Below are 14,289 nucleotides of genomic sequence, written 5' to 3' on the forward strand. Positions count from 1 at the left end.
CCAGGTGTTGCTATTGAGGCTGGGGAGTCTCCCCATTTGCTCCATGAGAAGGGTTCTCATTGGGCAGTGGGTTCTCATTGGGCAGTGGAGGAAACCCAATCAGTGGCACATTCAGGCCTGCATCTACCCCAGAAAGGCAGACTCTGCCGCACAGGATTCTGGGAGTGGGTATAAATGTTTTTCACCTCTATACGCTGTGCATTCATTATGTAGTTTCAGGGTGTTATTTGTTGCGCTCTACACACAGCCTATAGTGCAGAAAATCTTCACATTCCAGGGTTTCTGTCCAAACATGAGGCATGACACTGAACATATTAATGCACAACCACTGTCTGAAGTCTAGGAACTGAAACTTCCTGTTAGGAAATGGCATACCATCTTTCTACCTAGCAGGGTAGAAGACATTTTTTCACTTAACTTTCCTGCTCTTTTGACCGCTATCAAAAAAAGATCTTAAGTCGTGGTAGAACGACCTGTTCCCATGGTTTGGACGTTGTAATATCGTGAAATTTAACATTATGCGTTGCTTGCTTTACAATTTCCAGGCCCCTTTCTGCGTGCGGTCAATCGTGCTCTTGTTCACTTCCTTTGGGCTCAGAAGCCCCCTTGTCTTGCTCAGATAATACTGCGACTACCAAAATTGCTGGGGGGTATGGCTCAATCAGAAGCTAACCTTTGGAATGTCATCTGAATAGGGTTGATGGATTGTTGCAGTCACAGACCTCTTAAGCAGTGGGTGCAGGTGGAACAGACCCTTTTCAGGGTTCCGCTGATAAATGCGCCGTGGTGCCAAACAGATTTGCCTGCTTTGGTTCCTCACCCACCCCACAGTGGGGGAAACCTGGCGGTTTTGCTCTTAGGTGTTCCAGGATTTCTCTATTCTTCTCCGAACCCTTCTCTGCTCACTTCCATAGTTGGCAAACTTGCCATCAGCCCCGGCCTACATGACTCTAGATTTCAGGACATGAATACTGCTAGCTTGTTTCTTGCCCGGCATTTTAAATGGAAGCTGGGTTACTAGACAGCAAATGATAGAAGACCCGGCGCATGTGGGACTTTCTTTCTGGCAAAAAACTTCAGCCGACTCCCTTCATTGGCTCTCTACCCTTCCCAGATGCCTTTAGGAGACGCCTCACCATGTTCAAGCTCTTATTTCTTGAGCAATCTCCATTGGGCCACGCTGCCCACGCAGTTTCTCAGACTTATTGATTGTTGGAACCTCCGCCGGCAACCTTAGACTTTCCTAGAACTCCAAATAAGAACGGGACCTAGGGTTGAACTTTACAGATAAGCAGGTGGAGATAAGTCTGTTCTCTTACAAAACTTCCATCTGTGCTAAGCCCCAGGAATCCGGTTTCAAAGTGCTGACCCGGTGGTATCATACACCTGTAAAGATTCATAGAATGTTCCCCTCAGTGCCCGGATCTTTACTGGAGGTGTGAAGAGGAGACCGGTTCTCTCCTTCATATTCTCTGGCCTTGCCGTTTACTGCAGTCATACTGGAAGGAGGTTCACCGTATAACCCAAAAATTGAATGACCATGAGTAACCAAAAAAAACCCAGTGCTTTTTCTTCTGTATCCCCACTGGTTTTCTAGTAAGGCTTACAGACGCTACATTTTACCTCTTGATTACTGCAGCAAAGGGCTGTATCCTGCTCTTTTGGAAGCAGTCACAGACACCAACCAACCATAGCTATCTGGAGTAAAAAAGTAGCTGAAATCAATAAGATGGAAGACCTGGTGGCCACTGAGAAGGGTCTTCATGACAAATTCCTCAAAAATGGTTTTACTAGTACTCAATTTGTCTACTCTGAGGAGTAGAAGGCTTTACTGAATTAAATCCTCTAAACCGGAGATTGTACTGGTGGATCTCATGCTCCTGAAGGGATGGTGGAATGATTGGATCCCTTCCCTCTCTCCCTTAACCCCCCCCCCCCCCTTTTGTTTTCCTGCCCTTGTTATTCACTTACTTCTTTTCTTCTATTTATTGTCTTTTTTCATTTGCATGACCCTATTGGTCTTTTTCTTCTTCTCTTTTCTATTAACTTTGTTTACTGAGCAAAATGCCACATGGGGTACAGAGACTCTAGTGCCTGGTATTCCAGGTCACCTTTTCATATATACAACTGCCTTCCATGTATTTTTCTGTGGTGACCCTTTCATGAACATGTTGTATTTTAGGCTCCGTTCACATTATAGCGTATGGATCACGGGCAGAACCGCTGCGGTTCCACCCGCGATCGGGAGATTATTGCAAATCGCGGGACGCCTGTGCGTTGCCCGTTGATTTGCAATAGACCCCCAAACGCTGAGCAATGTTGCCGCGATTTCCGCCTGCCGAATCGTGGTAACAACGTGCAAAAAAAAAAAAAACGCGGGACGCAATACGACCAAAAAAGTACAAGAGCTTTTTTGGATCGTATTGCGTCCCGCGATTTTTTTTGCGCGATGTTACCGCGATTCGGCAGGCGGAAATCGCGGCAACATCGCTCAGCATTTGGGGGTCTATTGCAAATCAACGGGCAACGCATAGGCGTCCCGCGATTTGCAATAATCTCCCGATCGCGGGCGGAACCGCGGCAGTTCTGCCCGTGATCCATACGCTATAATGTGAACGGAGCCTTAGACATACATGTGCTGCGGTTTCTGCACTAACCGTGTGAGGTCTTAAAAATAAAAGTATTGAAAAAGAAATGAAAAAAGGACATACCCACAATTCCTGGGTCTCTCAGTCTAATGTTCTGCAGGTGAAAACTGCATAGCAAATGACAGACACAAGCAGGCAGAGCAATAAAGATCCGAGATGTGCTTCATCACATCAGCAATTCCACATTTGTGATGCAAACAGTGAGGCATGGATTGGATGCATGACCCAAAACAAGAACTTCCGTGTCCCTTCAGTAATTAGGGACAAGTTTTATTTTGTCAGTAACCACTCTTATCTGCCTCCTACCCCCACTACCTGCACGGATTTTTATACCCTCCCTGTGCTTTCATGAGTTTCCTCTGGCGACTCCCGTTTCCTCCCACACTGGACAGGCTGGCAGTTAAATTGTTGCTACATAAACACCTGGTATAAATAAATAGCAGATATGATGATGCTGGTTTCAAATGCAAGGCTAGGTTAACTCTTTGCTACTTGCATGCAACTTTGATAAGGTTTGCATATTCTGAGTCGCATTGATGTGCACGGACCCCATTAAAAACAATTTGATTTCCCATGCATCTCGAGTCACATCTGAAATTGCACTAGTGTGAACCAGGCCTAAGGATAGGAGGATTTATTTCTGCTTTACATGCAATCACACGATCACTGGCTAAAACTACTAGATCCTGAAATAGACCAAATCAACTTGTCTCCCTAAAACCTCAGGAGAAAAAAAAAAAAATAAAACATTTTTAGGCTTCATGTACACTGGCAGCTCCTAAACTTGGCGTTTTTTTTTTGCCAAAACTCCTAAACTCAACTCCATGTCCATGTACACAAAGGCTTTTACCAGAGCTTAGGAGCGGCAGCAGTTCAGGGAGCTTAAACCTCCCTCTCCTGAAAGTGGTAAAATTGCAGCGCTAATTGTGTTTTCCTGCACCCAGCGGTCAAAGTAAGCTATGTGTACATGAAGGCTTATGCTCCATGCACACCAGCTTAAAAAATGCTCCTAGCAGCAGCATTTTTCTTTTCTGCTTCTAGAAGAAAAACTGTTTTATCCCATGCATCCATACACTATTTTAGCCTAGAAGTGTTTTTGAATCTTCAGCTTCTGGCTACATTCACACCTGAGTGTAGCGTTTTTTTTGCGCGTTTTTACCGCGATTTTTGTGCAGGCGTTTTTAGATTGAATAGAGATCAATGGAAAACGCCTGTAATCTGCCCAAAAAGAAGCTCATGTACTTTTTTGAGCGTTGGGCGTTTTGCTCACAGCGTCAAAACGCTCAGATGTGAACAGGGGCCATTGAAATGAATAGGATTGGTCTTGTTGGGTGTTTTGAGAGCTGATCCTAGAGCAGAAAACCTCCCCAAAAACGCCCCAAAACGCCTAGATGTGAACGGAGCCTCTAGGAGCAGAAAAAAACAAACAACTTTTTTGGGAGCGATTTACCGGCAAGGGGAAAAAAAAAAAAAAAACACAATGCCCCTAATCGCTGCTAAAGATGGCACAAAAATGCTATTATGACTGTTTTTAATCCAGCTTTCTTAGGCCCGGAAAGTGAACTCCCGCGTGCATGTGTGTGAGTGACGTCACCGCGGCTCTCACACACATGCGATCCCGGAAGACGGGCGACTTGAGATGTCGCCCGTCATAGAGGTAAGCGGACTGCACGGTGGGGGCTCGTTCTAAGGTAAGTACAGTAAACCCCCCTCCATTGCGGGGGTTACGTTCCGGACCCAGCCGCGAAAAGTGAAATTCCGCGAAATAGAAAAACCCTATTAAAATGCATTGTAGGCATGTTTTTTTTACTGTCACTGTACGTGTAGAAGCATTTTAAGGTCTTTAAACACACTTTTAAAACAATAGAAACTCATTTAAACACATAAAAGATACTGAGAGACATAGCAAGAGCTATGGAAAACACAAAAATATTTCATTTTTAATGATTTATATAGTAAAATAACATTACAAAAAAAAAACGCGAATTACCGGGACCGCAAAAACTGAACCGCGATGGAGCGGGGGATTACTGTATTGCATAATGAGCTAGTATGCGATGCATACTAGCTCATTATGGGTTTCTCTTTCAGGTCGAAAAAAAAAAAAAAAAAAAAAAAAGTGTGTATGAGTTTACAACCTCTTTAAGAAATACTTACCTTAGAACGAAGCGCTGACACAGTCACCCGGACACCGCTGAGGCAGCTGACATGTTCCCTCGGCCTCTCTTCCTGGGTTCAGCAGCTCCAGCGCTGGGAGTGGCCAGAGCCGCAATGACGTCACTCCCACACATGCACGCGGGAGTTCACTTTCCGGCAAGGAGCTCTGAAGATCTGGCAAAATAGGGACCTTTAGAGCGCATGCACCGCTGGTGTCAGTGGCTGAATGCAGGGTGAATAACTCCTAAACTGTGCAGGTTTAGGAGATATTAATTTTACCTACAGGCAAGTCTTATCATAGGCCTATCTGTACATAAAAGTTAAAAAGCGGAGTATACTACCGCTTTAAGCTTATAGTGTACATGAAGCCTAAAATTCCATTTTACTTATTTAAAATGAAGCAGAAAAAAAAAAAAAATAATCTGTGCTCAAAGCAACGCCCCACACGCTTTCATAACCTGTCAGATTGATTTGGTTACTTCGGGCTGCTTTTCTAAACCAGGCACACTGTGGGACTACATTAGCAGAGCTGGCTTTATAAACGTGGCACATCGCGTACAATACTTCCGTCATAACAATGTGTACCGCCCGCCCACCTGTACAGGTCTCACAACACGACTAGCAATTACCATTTCTAAAACAATACCATATAATTATCATTCCTTTACCAACGTGTAAATATTTACCCTACAGGTGTATGCTGAAAGATACTCACTGATAAATAAATGGCCTGGTAATATACTTCCTAAAATAACTTAACACTTAACCCTTTGTACATCCCGAGAGAACTAAAATTTTGCAATTTTTGTATGTTTTGTTTGCTTAAAGAGTGGTTTTGTGACTATTCTATGTTCCTTCTTTCACACAGCATAAGCCCACGGGAAACAAAATGCTCAGACATTGATGATGTACGCAATCTCTTTAGGATGTTCCAATACACATTGCTGCTTTCTCACCTGTTCACAAGTAGCTCTATTTCCCACACTGCACACATATGGCATGTGTGTACGACTGTTCGCAATCTATCTTTCTGACAGCTCAGCGCAAATGAACAAGTAGGGTTATGCGGATACAAAAACATCAGGATTCCCTTTTTTTTTTTCAATGGTTTATGTAAATTATCCAATACTAGGCACGAGGCTTAAAGTGGTTGTAAAGTTCCCTAAAAGGTTTGTACCCATTATAGGCTTCCCTATAGGTACTGTAAATATTTCCTAAACTTTCACCGGAGATATTTACTGTACACTGTGCTGATGTCATTGGTGCATGTGCTCTGTAGGAAGCCGCTGCTGTTTCTACAGAGCCCTGTGCCGTGACTGTCGCCTCCCGTGCGCATGTGTGGAAGTGACATCACATGGCTCCGGCCAGTAGCGGACCTGGAAGGAAGACGGGCCAAGATGGATGCGGCCTCCAGCAGGGTGCAGGTAAGTGTCACATAATGTGCTAGTATGCGATGCATACTAGCACATTGTGCCTTTACTTTGCAGGTAAGAAAAAAAAAAAAAAATTAAAAAAAGCAGACTTACTTCCTCTTTAAAGCAGAGCTCCACCCAAAAGGGGGAAGTTCCATTTAAAGCACTCCCCCCCCATTTAAATGTAGTTTTTTTGGGGGGGCTACGGGTACTTGGTTTTTGACAGGTACCCGCTCCCACTTCCGCTTGGACTGCCTAGTCGATTCGAGCAGAAGTTCTCATCTCCCCCTCCCCTCAATCTTCTGGGACACGTCACAGGTCCCAGAAGATTGCCCAACTATTCAGAAGGCGACTCGCGCATGTGAAGTCGCAAGCTGTCCCAGCCGGTTGTCCACAATTGTAATGCCAGTGCAGGGGAGAGGAGAGAGAGAGAGAGAAGTGAGGGTTCGGCGGCTGATCGCTGGATCGTAGGACAGGTGAGTGCGTGTTTATTAAAAGTCAGCAGCTACACATTTTGTAGCTGCTGACTTTTAGTAAACGCAAAAATGGCTAGAACTGGGCTTTAACTACCTCAATACTGGGCACTTAAACCCCCTTCCTTCCCAGACCAATTTTCAGCTTTTAGCGCTGTTGCATTTTGAATGACGATTGCGCGGTCATGCAACACTGTACCTAAACCAAATTTATGCCATTTTTTTCCCCACAAATAGAGCTTTCTTTTGGTGGTATTTGATCACCGCCAGGTTTTTTCTTTTTTGGTGCACAAATAAAAAAAGACCGAAAAGTTTGAAAAAAAAAATTTTTTTTTGTTTAGGTTATAACATTTTGTAAATAGATACGTTTTTTTCCTGCACTGATAACGCCGCACTGATGAGGAGACACTGATGGGGTGGCACTGATATGCAGCACTGATGGGCACTGATAGATAGCACTGATAGGCAGCGCTGATGGGCACTGATGGGTGGCACTGATCGGCACTGATGGGGGGCACTGATAGGCAGCACTGGTGGGCAATAATGGGCACTGGTGGGCGGCACTGATAGATGGCAATAACGGGCACTGGTGGGCAGCACTGATAGATGGCATTGGTGGGCAGCACTGACAGGGGGGCACCACTGGCAGGCTCTCTGAGCAATGTTTGCCATCCCTGGTGGCCATAGTGGGCATCCCTGGTGGTCATGGGTGGGCATATCTGGTGGCTCTAGTGGCATCCCCTTCCCCCAGGGCTGCACTGGTAATCAATCATCTGATTACCAGCACAGACCCCCCCTGTGATCAGTGAGTAATTAGAAATACTCACTGATCACCCCGGCTGCAGAATCGATCCTCTGATCTTCTCCTCACTGACAGGATCTGTCAGGAGGAGAAGAGATCGAAGCCATTACAACGGCTGTATTGACATTACATGACGGCTGTGATTGGTCACAGCCGTCATGTGATCAGGAGGGCCAATCACAGGGCCCTCCTGCCGAGTCTTGTTGCTCTGTGTCCTAGGGACACAGGCACATCGAGATCGTGCCGCTGCGCGTGCCCGCGGCGGCGTGATCTCTCTCCTTCTGAAGGACGTTCCGGAACGTCCATTCAGAAGAACGAGACTCCCACCCGGCCGTATATATCTACAATGGCCCGGGTGGGAGGTGGTTAAAGATGCTACATCAAGTACCTTCTAATAAATGATGTAAATATATTAAAGTATAACTCAAGGCAAACATGTTTTTTTAAGTTTTGGATAAAGTGGAGAGGGATGAGAACAATTGTCAGTTTTTATTACTGTCTGTGCCCCCATTAGGGAGATTCACCCTCTCCATTTGTCCCGTTTACCATTATCATTGAAAGTACAAAAAAAAATCCCATATTTTGGGTTGTCCCAACATACATGAGAGGCAATCGTCTCCAAGGAAGTTTCCTAATTTACAGGGATTGCCACCAACTTCCTTCCTGTTTTGCTATGAGACAGGAAATGCAGGGAAATCTGCGCAATAGGACACAGATGGCAAATTAAAAACTTGTTGGGGGTTATAACTAGGAATAGACCAATGTTTTTTTTCAGGGCCTATACCGATATTTTGGTCACAACATATTGGTATCGGCTGATATTTTGTACATTTAAAAAGTTTTGAAAAAAAAAAAAAAAAGACAATTTTAATTTTGACACAAATTTGGTACTGAACATGTTCATTTTTGTTTAATGCTTAATGGCTGGCTTGCTGGCACCCTGTGGTGGGTGGGTGGCTGGCACAGGGCCTGTGGGTGGCTGGATGGTTGGCACCCTGTGGTGAGTGGCTGGCTGGCACAGGGGCTGTGGGTGGCTGGCTGGTACAGGGCCTGTGGATGTGGGTGGCTGGCTGGCACCGGGCTGCTGTGGGTGGGTGTATGGCTGTGATACACTCCCGCGAGACTAGTCCCGACTCCAGACGAGGCTGTCCAAGGTGAGGGAGGCGGCCTAAGGCAGAATGACGCCACAGCAATATCGGCCAGTTCCGGGGCGGATACCGATATATCGGGGAAAGTAAATATCAGCCCCCGATATATCAGCCTTGTAATTGGTCTATCCCTAGTTATAACCCTCCCTTACCTTATCCAAAATGAAAAAAAAAAAAAGTTTGACTATAGTCCTACTTTAAAAATTCAGTGGTAACAATAGTTTTGCTAAGGCCCCGTTCACACCTGAGCAATTTTCAGCTTGTAAAACTCTCAGCTCTAAAGCTCCAAAATGCCCAAGAAGCAAAATTCCACTCGTTTTAAGGGCCCCTGTTAACATCAGAGCATTCTTTGGTCTGTAATTATTAGTCAAACTATTGCAGCGCTGGAAAATAAAAAAAATGGCCTGATAATGAGGGAGTGTTAACGGCTGGTACTGGTACTAACTAAATAATATATGCAGATCTTGTAGAGTTTGTGCACCCAAAACCAAAACGTTAGTTTTAGGTTGAAAATGGTAAGTTAAATTTGTCTATCAGGGAGAACATTCTGAACTTGTGTTACCATCTGCTCTTCATGTTGGGTCATTTTACTTTTTGGTTGGGGGGGGGGGGTTTGTTTTTCAGGGGTTGGGCTTGGCCCCTTTGTTCCAGTGAAAGGAACTCTTAAGGCGACAGCATACCAAAACATTTTGGACAATTTCATGCGCCCAACTTTGTGGGAACAGTTTGGGGGTGGCCCCTTCCTGTTCCAACATGATTGCGCACAAAGCAAGATCCATAAAGACATGGATGAGCGAGTTTGGGGTGGAGGAACTGGACTGGTCTGCAAACAGTTCTGACCTCAACCGCACAGAACACCTTTGGGGTAAATTAGAGCGGAGACTGAGAGCCAGGCCTTCCTGTCCAACATCAGTGCCTGACCTAGCAAATGCTCTTCTGGAAGAATTGTCATAGACCCTCCTAAACCTTGTGGACAGCCTTCCTAGAAGAGTTGAAGCGGTTATAGCTGAAAAGGGTGGGCCAACCCAATATGAAACCCTACAGACTAAGACTGGGATGCCATTAAAGTTCACGTGTGTGTAAAGGAAGGCGTCCCAATACTTTTGGTAATAGAGTGTATATGTGCTAGGATACTGCTAACATTCCTTCCCTCCTCTATCACACAAGGCTGAGAGGTGGGCGGATAACGCAACGATCTCTGCCTCAACCAATCAGATGAAACTTTGTATTCATTCATAAAATACACAGCTTCCTGTGAATGGCTGCACAGCCTGACTTTGCTCTCAGTGGGATAGAAGTTCCTGTCTCGCTGCCAAAAACACAGCGCTTTATGCCTGCCTGCTACTCTGCTATATGCCATGTCAGTCATTTGTCTTATATAGATCTACACTGTCTATTGTAGAATTTATTTAACTTGTTTTATTCAATTGTGAGACTTCTGTGTTCTTGGTATCCTCTCAGTACTTGTACTGTTCTGCCAGCAAATTTTTGCATGTGATTTATCAGTTATTGGTGATTGTATAAGAAAGACATACAGTATACAGCGCCTTATTTTGTAAATTCTTTATTTGTATGTAGCCATGGCTACATACAGTTCATACAGCGCTGACGGCCAATGCATGTGTTAGTGAAGAAACCACTGCGCCGTTATAAACCACACCTAAAAAGTACTCTAATGCAACTAATACATATATAAGGTGCAAACAATTCACGCATTTTATATATTTTTTTACAAAATTTTACAAAAGTGCTGTCATGCATAGATCACAAAAAGTGCTTGTGTGCTTCTCCTTTAAAAGGAGTTGTAAAGTCAGAAGGTTTTTTATCTTAATGCTTTCTATGCATTAAGATAAAAAGCCTTCTGTGTGTAGCAGCCCCCCCCCCCAGCACCCCCTAATACTTACCCGAGTCCTCTCTCTGTACACTGATCTCCACGAGCCCCTCGGCCATCTGGGACTCTCGCTCCTGTTTGGCTGAGACAATGGCTCCAGCGGCTGTCAAAGTCAGCTAGCCAATCAGGAGAGAGAGGGGGTGGGGCCGAAATGCTGCTCCGTGTCTGAATGGATACAGAGGCAAGAGCCAGGATCAGCAAAGAGGGACCCGAGAAGAGAAGGCTCTGGGCTTCTCTGTGCAAAACCAACTGCACTGAGGGGGTAAGGACAACATGTTTATTAACCACTTGCCGTCTGCTCACTAGAGCTCTACGGCAAGTGGTACGTTATCGTCTGGCGACGTAGACCCACGTCGCCAGACACTCCCCTGTCCCCTGCGGGAGGCTCGCTCCGCTGTATTCAGTCACAGCGGCGATCGGCGCTGCTTTTCCCCGATCGTCGGGGAAGCACCAGGCATACATTAACCCCTCCCTCTCCAATAAAATTAACCCCTTCCCTACCAGTGTCATTTTAACAGTGCATATATATATATATATAAAAAACTGATTACTGTAGTAATGTCACTGGTACCCCCAAAAGTGTCAAAAAATGTCAGTCAAGGGTCCGATCTGTCCGCCGCAATGTCGCAGTCCCGCAAAAAAAAAAAAAAAAACACACCAAAAATGACAGAAATCTTTCCCTTAGTTAGTAAACGCAATAACTTTTGCGCAAACCAATCAAAATACGCTTGTGATTTTTTTTACCAAACATATTGGCCAAAAATGTAAAAAAAAATTTTATTTTTTAATTTTTTGGGGGGGGGAATTTCATATAAAAAAAAAAAAAATGAAAAAAACATTGTTATTTTTTCAAAATGTACGCTCTTTTTTTGTTTATAGCGCAAAAAGTAAAAATCGCACAGGTGATCAAATACCACCAAAAGAAAGCTCTGTTTATGGGAAAAAAAGGAAGAAAAATTTGTTTGGGTACGGCATCGCACAACCGCGCAATTGTCAGTTAAAGTCGCACAGTGCCGAAAGGCAAAAAGTGTCCTGGACGTAGGACAGCAAAGTCCTCCGGTGGTAAAGTGGTTAAAAGAAAAAAAAAAAAAAAAACAGACTTTACAATCACTTTAAATTAATAAAAAGATCCACCAAAGCTCATACTTTCCAAATAATCTGGTGCTGTGATACTTTACTCAGGTACACCTGCTATTTTAACCTCTTATGATCTGGAGGTTGTTGCATTTGGCTAGTCCTGGCAGTGGTGGATGCACAGCGGTGGACTTTGAGTAAAGTATTTGGAGTGTATGAACTTTGGTGGACCTTTTTATTCATTTAAAAGGAAAAGCACACCAGCACTTCTTATGATCTATGCATGACAGCACATTTATGTAGAATTTATGAATTGTTTGCACCTTATATATGCATTATGATTTAGCTGCATTAGAGCACTTTTTAGGTGTGGTTTATAATGGTGCACAACTGTCTTATATGCATTTGATGCACAACTGTAAAATTAATTTTGATGTATAACATTTTTACATGAATCTTGTATATGTTTAGTAGCACTTGGGCACTTTTCATTAAAAAGGGACAGTGCAGCTTTTAGTTGTATAACTTTTCTTTAAGACCTTGCATTCTGGTATTGAAGTTACAGCAGCCCCCATGTGGTACTGAATTCTGACAGAGTGCAGGTTAAAGTGGTTGTAATCATTAAATAATAATAAAAAAAAAAAAAAAAACACAACAACAACAAATACACCTATACTTCCCTGCTCTGCTGATTTTGCACAGAGCAGCCCCAATCTTCTTATTCTGGGGTCCTCCACGGGCGCCCCAAGCCCCTCCTCTACATCAGTTTACCCACGGAAAGTGGCTTTCCATTTGGGTCCCTGGACCGGCTCACTCCAAAGCCCTGCTGCTGCGTTCATTGACACAGACAGTGGGACTTGGCCCCACCCCCTGCTCCCGTGTCAAGCAGCTACAGTATCTCACAAAACTAAGTACACCCCTCACATTTTTGTAAATATTTTATTATATCTTTTCATGTGACAACACTGAAGAAATGACACTTTGCTACAATGTAAAGTAGTAAGTGTACAGATTGTATAAAAAAATTGTAATGTCCCCTCAAAATGACAACACACAGCCATTAATGTCTAAACCGCTGGCAAAAAAAAGTGAGTACACCCCTAAGTGAAAATGTCCAAATTGGGCGCAATTAGCCATTTTCCCTCCCTGGTGTCAACTCGTTAGTGTTACAAGGTCCCAGGTGTGAATGGGGAGCAGGTGTGTTAAATTTGGTGTTATTGCTCTCACTCTTTCATACTGGTCACTGGAAGTTTAACATGGCACCTCATGGCAAAGAACTCTGAGGATCTGAAAAGAATTGTTGCTCTACATAAAGATGGCCTTGGCTATAAGAAGATTGCCAAGAACCTGAAACTGAGCTGCAGCACGGTGGCCAAGACCATACAGCGGTTTAACAGGACAGGTTCCTTCAGAACAGGCCTCGCCATGGTCGACCAAAGTAGTTGAGTGCACATGCTCAGCGTCAAATCCAGGGGTTGTCTTTGGGAAATAGACGTATGAGTGCTGTTAGCATTGCTGCAGAGGCTGAAGGGGGGGGGGGGGGTCAGACTGTCAGTGTTCGGACCATACACCGCATCAAATTTGTCTGCATGGCTGTTGTCCCAGAAAGAAGCCTCTTCTAAAGATGATGCACAAGGAAGCCCGCAAACCGTTTGCTGAAGACAAGCAGACTAAGGACATGGATTACTGGAACCATGTCCTGTGGTCTGATGAGACCAAGATAAACTTATTTGGTTCAGATGGTGTCAAGCGTCTGTGGCGGCAACCAGGTGAGGAGTACAAAGACAAGTGTGCCTTGCCTACAGTCAAGCATGAAGGTGGGAGTGTCATGATGTAGGGCTGCATGAAGGCTGCGGGCATTGGGAAGCTACTGTTCATTGAGGGAACCCCAAATGCCAACATGTACTGTGACATACTGATGCAGAGCCTGATTTGGAGACTGGGCCACAGGGCAGTATTCCAACATAACCCCAAACATACCTCCAAGATGACCACTGCCTTGCTAAAAAGCTGAGGGTAAAGGTGATAGACTGGCAAACGGAAGGTGGAGGAGTGCAAGGTCTAACATCCACCAGCTTCGTGATGTCATCATAGAGGAGTGGAAGAGGACTCCAGTGGCAACCTGTGAAGCGCTGGTGATCTCCATGCCCAAGACAGTTAAGGCAGTGCTGGAAATAAATAGTGGCCACACAAAATATTGACACTATGGCCCAATTTGGACATTTCCACTAAGGGGTGTACTCACTTTTGTTGCCAGTGGTTTAGACATTAATGGCTGTGTGTTGAGTTATTTTGAGGGGACAGCAAATTTACACTGTTATACAGGCTGTACACTCACTACTTTACATTGTAGCAAAGTGTTGTCACATGAAAAGATATAATAAAATATTTACAAAAATGTGAGGGTGTACTTACTTTTGGGAGATACTGTATTAATCTGTCCAATAAGGTGAGCAACAGTGGCTGGAGCCCCGCTGCGCTCGCGCACATGGCTGGATCAAATTAGGCTCAGGTAAGAAAAAAGGATGGGGGGGGGGGGGGCACAGAAGGTTTTATTTTCACCTTAATACAAAGAATGCATTAGGTGAAAAACCTTAATTCTTTACAACCACTTTAACATCCTCACTGATTAGTGAAGGAACCAGCTTGGTCCAAACAATTTAGGTTCACTAAAACATGGCATT

General features: G+C 44.4%; 1 protein-coding gene across 1 annotated transcript in view; it reads right to left on the reverse strand.

Annotated features, from left to right (window-relative positions):
• Positions 1–14,289, reverse strand: part of RMND5A (required for meiotic nuclear division 5 homolog A) — a 61,410-nt gene that overhangs the window by 33,139 nt on the left and 13,982 nt on the right. The window lies entirely within an intron of this gene.

The sequence above is a fragment of the Pelophylax lessonae genome (assembly GCF_965119305.1).
Source record: "Pelophylax lessonae genome assembly, chromosome: 1".
Classification (NCBI taxonomy): Eukaryota; Metazoa; Chordata; class Amphibia; order Anura; family Ranidae; genus Pelophylax; species Pelophylax lessonae.